The following is an 8,763-nucleotide window of genomic DNA, read 5'->3' as shown; positions in this document are numbered from 1 at the left end:
AACATATCTCCTGTCTCTCTCTTTCCACCCCCCTCCTGCCCTCCCCTCTCCTCTCCCCCCACCCCAACACATCAGGGCCCCGGGGAGAATGCTCAGATAAAGAGCTTGCCACATAAACATAAGGACTAAAGTTCGGGCGCTTGGAATTCACGCAAACAGTGTGAGATGCTGTGTATCTGTAATCCCAGCCCTCCGCAGCCCGATGGGAGGTGGACCAGCTAGCCAGGCATCCACAGCAGGTGACGAGAGAACCTGTCTCAAACAAGTAGACGACGAAGGCAAATACGTCAAATTTATAATTAAAACACTTAAAATGGAAATTCATTTATATAATAAATGACTAAGTTTAAATCTAATATTTATTTATTTGTGTGTGTGTGTGTGTGTATGTGTGTGCATATGCGTGCATGTGGACCCAAGAAGCTAGAAGAGGGTGTTACATGCCTTGAAGCTGAAGTTACAGGTTCTAAGCTACCCAGCATGGATGCTAGGAATTAACTCTAGCCTTCTGGAAGAGTCACAGGCGCCCGTAATCATCACTCTAGATTCAGACTGCATTATCAAGAGAGACAGAGCGGGGCTGGAGAGATGGTTTGGCAGTTAAGAGCACTTACCTCTTCTACAAAGGACTGTGATTCAACTCCCAGCCCCAACATGGCAGCTCACAACCATCTCCATAACCCCAGTTCCCAGGGATCTGATCCCCTCTCCTGATGTCTATGGGCACCAGGCACTCGCGTGGTGCACACACACACACACACACACACACACACATAAAATGAAGTTTTAAAAAACTTTATGGAGATAGAAGGAGGAGGAAGAGCCGAGTAGGGTGGCTCCTATCTGTCATCCCAGTGCTAGAGAGGCCAGGGTAGGAGAGGCAGGGTAATTCAAGGTTAGCCTGGACTACACAGTAAATTCCAGGCTAGCCTAGGTTATAGTATGAAATCTGTCTAAGAAAAAAGCAAAGTAGCAAGGGCAGATAGATGTGTGTTTAGGAAAGGATTGTTCAATCCTAGTATAGCCTGGTAACACAAACAATCAGGGCTCTGTGGGCAAGACATGCAGTAATTACAAGACCGCGGGACATTTGTCTGACCCAGCCCAGGGACCAGAGGGACACCAACATGGTAGAGAAGAGGCTATGGTACTCTGACCCTCCAGGATCACTCCCACACCTGCCATCAAACTTTCCGATTCCCTCTGTACAGGAGCCAGCGCCATGAGGTTCAGGAAGGACCCTGAAGGAAGATAGAATGCCTGACCGAGATGGGAAACATTCCTAGGAGAGAGATCACTGGGCAGCAGGCAACTTCAGTGGTGGTCTTCCTAGATATAACAAGGCCCGTTTTACCCAGATGGGTCGAGACAATCCCGGAGAATGCTTGGTGCCAGCCCCACAAGAGTGCAGGCTGGGCCAGCTTTTCAGACAGCGGTTTCCAGGGCATCCTGGATCTCAGGTTCCTGCAGAGCATCTTCTGCCAGACCTCCCACCCCAGGCTCCCCTTCCAACCCAGCCTTCATGTCAACCCCCAAGAAAGTGTTCTGGGCACATCTCAGGCATCCCTGTTCAAAATACATCCAGGATAGAACTTTGGAGCCCTGGATTGGCAGCTTTGACCCTCTAGCTTTCCTAGCACCCCTAACCCAATTCTAGTGACATCTCATTGTTTTAGTAAATCTCCAACCTAAATAAGCCCATGCGAAGAAAACAGAACTCAATTAATATGAATACAAGATGCATACCTACATTGGGCAGATCTACTCCTACACTACTATATTCCCCAGCTATGAGATCCCTTGTAACTTGTGGCTTCTCCAGGTCACGTGCTTCTGTTCCATTGTCCTTCCCCCCCTCCTCCTTTTCCTCCTCCTCCTCTTCCTCCTCAGTCATCCTCTCTTCCTTCCCTCTCCTCCTTTTCCCTAAAACTTTTCAGCTCCACCTTCCCTTGCACTGCCCAGTCACTGGCTCTACAAGTTAAAATGCGCAGAAGGTTCACAGGTCACCTTAGTACCATCCTAGGCAGCCCCTCTTGGGAAAGCGGAGTTGACATCAAAATACAAACACCACCAGGGCAATCCACAGCATCTCGAGACCCAGGTCTAGACCGGGAGCTTCTTTCTGAGACTCCTGCTTCTTTCCGTCTCTCCCCTCACGTGTTTGCCTTCAAGGCTCAGCCTCAGCATCACCCACTCAGAGGTGATCTGTTTCACTGGAAAATGCAATAAAGATACACTTGTCCAGAACACTGTAGCAAACGCTGACCCTGAACTCCAGGGCAGCTGCTATGAGCAGCTCCTGACCCTGACCCACAGGTGCCTACATTGCTGCCCCTCTCTGTCTGACCTTGTTGGCCGAGGTTGGAGTCCCCCACAAGCCCTAGACAGCTGGAGTGCAGGGTAGGGTCAACACTCCCCTCCCCCCCCAAGAAGCTTTGAAGGCTCGCAGCCACTTCAGGAGCGATGGCTCTGGGGTGGTCTTCACTATTCCTCAGAAGATGTAGGGTAGAGGCCAGTGGGCCATGGTGGTCTCCTGCTCCCTGGGGTACATTGTATTAACTTCCTCTCCTGCACACTCTTATCCTCTTCAGTCTCTCGGCCGTCTCCATCTCCTCCCAGATGACCACCTACACTCAAGGGCCTGGTTTGAGATCTGCTTTTGGGGACCCAGACTGACATACATCCATAAGTCTGGAAGTAGCTCCTTGAGACTCAGAGTTACCTCAAGTTTTTCTTAAATGGAAGTGCTTGTCAGACTTGGTACCCACCATGACCGGGCCTCTTGTGTCTGTGTAACTTCATGCAAGGGGGTAAATTCTTCTTAAATTGCACTTATTTGTGTGTGTGTGTGTGTGTGTAGCACAATGTGTGTACGTACGTGTGTGTGCACTGTAGCATGTGTGTGGAGATCAGAGGGTAGCTTGCAGGAATCCCTTCTCTCTTGCTACTGCTCGGATTCTGATGATGGAAGTCAGGCCGTCAGGCCTTGTGACAGGCACTTTACTAACTGATCTCCTTCAACTGCCTACAAACAGGAGATTCTAAAACGGCGAGGGAAATTTCTCCGAGCATGGGGACAACAGGGACTGTCCTCCTCCTGTCCCTTACCTCACCAGTATTCCCAACTATTCCTAGATCCCTCTGTTTGCTTTTGCCCTGGCTTCTCCGTGTAGAAGGAATGCGGGCTGAGCATACAGACCTGGGTTCTAATCCTGGCCATGACACAACTTGCTACAATGAAACCAACCTTGCTGGGCCATGTAAAGTAGATACAGAGACTTCCTTGGCAGGGCAGTGACTTACTCCTACAACAGAAGCACTTGGGAAACTAACTGCAAAGTGGTTTTTGAGGCTGAGCTATGGCTGTCCCCAGGGCTGGCACCAGGCCTGGCATGGAGGAGGTGCCTGCAAAATATTTGGAGAACAAACTGCAGCTAAGAGGGGAAGTCCCCGGTGTTCCCTGTCTTCATTCAGCCACTCACGGGGCGTTTTCACAGATGCCCATCTGGACTGTGCCACGGGCGTGGTGGCCTTTGGAGACTAGAGAGAACACAGCTGTCTCGAGGGCACCCCAACCAATCATCCGCAGTGTGGGAGCCCAGGTGTGCAGGATGGAAACTGAGGCACACGTGCAGGGCAGGGAGGACTCTCCATCCTGAGGGCATGTGCACGCACTGGTGCACATGAGTCAGATCGTGGAGATAAAGAGCCACGGAGGTGAGCAGGGGACAAATCGTGACAGTCTATGTCCTTGCAAGGAGAAGGGGCCTCGGCTGAGGATGATGGGGTTTAGAGAGACGGAGGAAGAAGCTGGGAGAGACCTGTTTGCCTTTTGCGTATGATCCTCAGAACTCATTTTGTTTCTCCACACTTGAGTTTCCTCATCAGTGTATAAACGGGACAAGAAATTCCCACAAGAAGGGTGCTCTGAGGAGGACGTCCAAGGAGGAAGGAACCGCGGGCGTGAGGGGAGACCATGAGCCAGTGAGGGAAAGAACTTCTGCCCAGCACAGGAACACCTGCTGTCCTGAGCTCAGGTCCCAGGCCTCAGTCCAACCTGTTTCCTGTCCCATCACTCACAGCTGGGCCTCTGGGTCACTCAGAGGTCACGGGGCTAAAGGCTGGCCGTACATCTTCAAGGCCATCTGGGGAGGCAAGTACACTGACAAGGCCACACTGTCTTTTGGAAACAATTTCTGCCTCTGCCCTCTGATACAGATGTGCCTCCAGGCCCTGCCCTGATGCTTTCTGGGGTAGTGGGGGTGAGTGGAGAAACCTGGGTCACCTTGCCTCCTCCAGGGTCCAGAGCAGCCTGCCTCTGCCTCCCAGAGGCCCAAGCCACCATCTCCTCCCACCCAAGGCCTCAGCTCTTTTCTTAAAATAATTCCTACAGTTTCCTTGGAGACGTCTCTCTCACAGAAGAAAGGGAACTCGGAAGGAGAGAGCGAAGCAGAGGGAGAGGTCGAGTCCTGTACTCTGAGCACCTACTGTGTGCCAGCCTGGCCTTTACGCACTTTCTGAGCTAGGGGCCAGACCTCCTGGCAGGTGGATCAAACCTTGAAGCCCTGCCCTCCCTGTTTCCATATCAAGACGCATGGATCTATAGTATCCAAAGGCAGAGACACGTTTGCGACTATGAAGATAGTTCTCATCCCAAACCCTAACGTCCTGGCCAGGATATGGCCAGCTTCCCCAGTTCCTTCCTTTCCTTGATGCAATCCTAAACACCTTTGTGAGCCTGATTATATGTAAGGCCCAGACTGGCAGAGATGGGAGAAGTGTCTCAGTTTAAAATAAGACTAAGTCGCCTCAGGCTGCAGATACATTAACAGCTCAGTTCGTAGAGTGTTTGCCTTGCATTCATGAAGCCCTGGGTTCAGTCCCCAGCACCATATAAACTAGGAACAGTGGAACACACCCAAAATTCCAGGACTGAGGAGGTGAGGCAGAAAGATCAGAGAGTCCAGCCTGGCCTACCTGAGAGCCTGTCTTGGGAAGGGGTGGGGTGTCACCTGCCTTGAGCAGTCACATGGTGGGAAGCATGAAACCTGTTTATTTCCAATGAACAGTAAGAAAGGCTCCAGACAGTCCTTTCAGCTGCTTCTCCCAAGGCCCCAGTTGGATTCAAAAACCTATTTTTCAAGTAAGAAACTGAGGCCCCTCAAAAAGCGAATCCCGCACATAAAAGGATGGAGTAGCTGAGGCAGGAGACTGTCTCAGGCTGTGCTCCACTGGGCAGAGAGTACTTGTTTGCACTGCCATTCCCAGACCAACACAGAACCTTGCTGGGGGTGGGTGGCTGCGTGGGAGGGCACGGGCCCTTCCGCGACAAGGGAGGAGGAGAAGGTATGGGGAGATGAGACGTGCCGCAGGCCCTCCCTAGCCCTAGACTCTCAAGCTAGCCCTAAAGCCAATGTCACCAGGGAAACACACACAGACATCTGCAGAGGGACACCCAGCTCCCACCTGCTTGAGCCTCCTGTGAGCCCCTTTCAGAGCGTCTCACAACCCTAGCCTGTGTGTCCTCTGGGGACCCTGGTTGGTCTCACTGTTCTACATCTTGGATTTGGAGGCAGCTAAGCCTAAGAGACCAAGTCAGTTCACAGAAATGTCTGCAGCCACACCCACGTGGGTGCGGCTGTGTGGTTGGGGCACTGCTTCCTTCCATTCTTTCATGTTGAAGGGCTACAGGCTGTACTCAGCATGACGTCTTACTGCGGGGTCTGCAGCAGGCAGGGAGAGAAGGAAAGGGGGGCTGGCAGAGACTGGCATGGGCCAGAGGTTGTCCCCGTGCATCCCCAAAGACAGTGGCAGAGGTGAGACCCGGGCTGTGGATCTGCTCTGGAAAGGCCCTCAGCTGTAGGCTAAGGGATTGGCCTTCCTCTCAGAAGCAGAGCAGAGTCAGCCTGGGGCTCAGAACACAGTCAGGGTGTGAGCAGGTGCTGCTTTGCCAGATCGCTCAGAGGCTAAGAGGGAGGAGTACTGAGGAAAGCCTGTGAGGCTTGGGGAGGGAGACCCTGGAGAGAATGTGAGGCCATAGAGAGAAGGTGAGGCCTGGGGAGGAAGGCCATGGAGATAGGGTGAGGCCATAGGGAGGAGGGCATGGAGCAGGGGTGAGGCTGTGGGAGGGAGGCATGGAGCAGGGGTGAGGCTGTGGGAGGAGGGCATGGAACAGGGGTGAGGCTGTGGGAGGAGGGCATGGAGCAGGGGTGAGGCTGTGGGAGGAGGGCATGGAACAGGGGTGAGGCTGTGGGAGGGAGGCATGGAGCAGGGGTGAGGCTGTGGGAAGAGGGCTATGAAGAATATCATGAGGAAGGCTGCTGAGGTGTAGGTCTGGCTTGTATGGAGAGAAGAAGGCAAGGCTGGGGGAGATGCCCAGGAAGGCAACGCCACAATGGCTGCTGCTGGGGCATATGTGGTGAGGGAAAGAGCAGAAATCGAAGCTCTGGTTTTTGGGGTTGGAGGTCTAGGTACAGGAAGGAGTCCCCAAAGTCATACTTCTGTGAGAGATGTCTTGGGGTCACCTGCCAGCTGATTCTCCTGGGGACTCTGTGTCTCAGAGTAGCGAATCTCCCTGTGTCCTGCAAGGATGGGCTAGATGAGAGGACATGGCTCTCCTCAGAAGGTTCCGCTCAGGGCGATGTGAGGAAGCTAGAACCCCTCCTTTAAGGCCAAGGCTTTTCTCCTGTTCCCAAAGTCTCCTCGTGATCCAGAGCTTTATAAGACAATGCCAGGAAAATGTACAATGAGGGGCGGCTGGGCCTGTGGAGACCATGACTGAAGGCAAGGAGTGGACAGGATTACTGATGGAGCCAGGAGTCAGCCTGGAAAATCACTGGGAATGGCGAGCTGAGCAGGGTGACCCGTGCCTGTAACCCCGGCACCGAGGAGGCAGAGACAGGCTGATCGCTGAGTCCGGTCAGCCTGGTCTATAGAGCAAGTTCCAGAACAGCCAGGGCTACACAGAGAACCTTGTCTTAAAAGTAAATAAATAAATAAATAAATGAATTGAGGCAGGCGCTGGAGGCTGATCAGGCAGAACGCCTCCAGAAGGCAATATTTAAGGTAAAGGGTAAAAGGACCCAGGAGTGCTGACATTCCTATAATCCTAGCTTGGGGAATCAAGGCGAGAGGATCAGGAGGTCAAGGACATCCTTGGCTACAAAGCCCATTCAAGGCTAGCTTAGACTCCACAAGACTTCTCTCTCAAAGACCAAACCCAAAATCCAGCCAAGCTCGACCAAAATGAAAATGAAACAGAAGTAAGCCAGAAACCGGAGAGCTTTGCTGAGGTCTGGGGGGTAAGCGGTCCAGGTGGAGGGCGTGGCCTATGCAAAAAGTCTAAAGGTGGGAAACACACAGAGAGAGAGAGAGAGAGAGAGAGAGATTAAACAAACTCAAGAGGTCAAAAGAGACGGCTCTGGGTTAAAAGCACTGACTGTTCCTTCAGAAAACCTGGGTCTAGTTCCCCGAGCCCACACTGTATATATGGGTCATAACCACCTGTAACTCCAGCTCCAGATCTGACATCTGCCTCTGGCCTCCTTGTACCTGCGCTCTTGTAGAGACATAGTTACAAATAAAATAAACGGAATTTTCTTTTGCCTTTTCTTTTCTTTTTAAAGGCAAGGTCTCACTATGTAACTCTGGCTTCCCAGAAACTCATTATGTAGATCAGGCTGGACTTGAACTCACGTCTGCTTGCCTCTGCCTCCCAAGAACTGGGATTAAACACTGCACCACTGTGCCCTGCTAAAACAAATCTTTGAAAAGTGTTCTGTTGTTGTTTGTTTTGTTTTGTTTGAGACAGGGTTTCTCTGAGTAGCCCTGGCTGTCCTGGAACTCACTCTGTAGATCAGGCTGACCTCGAACTCAGAAATCTGCCTGCCTCTGCCTCCCAAGTGCTGGGATTAAAGGCGTACGCCACCACTGCCCAGCTGAAAAGTGTTTTAAAATTATTCAGAAAAACTTAAAGCTGCCATCCATACCAGAAACAAAGAAGGAACAGGAGCCAGAAAAGAAGACCTGTGCTGAGGCTGACATTATGCTGGGGGAGGGGCTTGGATGGCTACGCCCCCCACAGGTTCTTGTGTTTATGTTCTTGCCTGATCACTATTAGGAGGTGAGGCCTTGTTGGAGGAAGTGTGTCACCATTGAGGTGGGCTTTGAGGCCTCCTATGCTCAAGCTATGTCCAGCGTGGCACACGGTCTCCTGCCGCTGCCTGTAGATCAGAACTCTTGGCATCTCCTGCACCATGTCTGCCTGCCTGCACACCGCCAGGCTTCCCACCATGGTGATAATGGACTAAACCTCTGAAACCGTAAACCAGCCCCAGTTAAATGTCTTCCTTCATTAGAGCTGCCACGGTCATAGTGTCTCTTCACAGCAATAAAACCCTGACTCAGGCATGGGGTAACACTAAGTCTGAAATATGGACCCGGGAACAGTCTAATGTTGCTGAAGAGTGGATACTCAGAGGAAGTCACCTCACACAGAGGCAGACCTGTCTGTCTCAGTCATGGGCTTAAGTGAGATGAAAGAAAAATATCTCCCAAGAAGCTGGGAACTGGCGCCCAGTCAAGTTCATGCCTGAGGTTTAAGAAAGAATTGATTTGGTTTCAAAATATTTAAACTGAAGCCAGGTGTGGTGGTTCACACCTTTAACTCCAGTACTCAAGAGGCAGAGCCTGGTGGGTGGATCTCTGTGAGCTCCAGGCCAGCTAGGGCTATACAGAGAGACCATTGTCTCAAAACAAAACAAG

This window comes from Apodemus sylvaticus, chromosome 5 (genome assembly GCF_947179515.1).
Source record: "Apodemus sylvaticus chromosome 5, mApoSyl1.1, whole genome shotgun sequence".
In the NCBI taxonomy this organism is placed as follows: domain Eukaryota; kingdom Metazoa; phylum Chordata; class Mammalia; order Rodentia; family Muridae; genus Apodemus; species Apodemus sylvaticus.
This window is presented reverse-complemented; position numbering follows the sequence as displayed.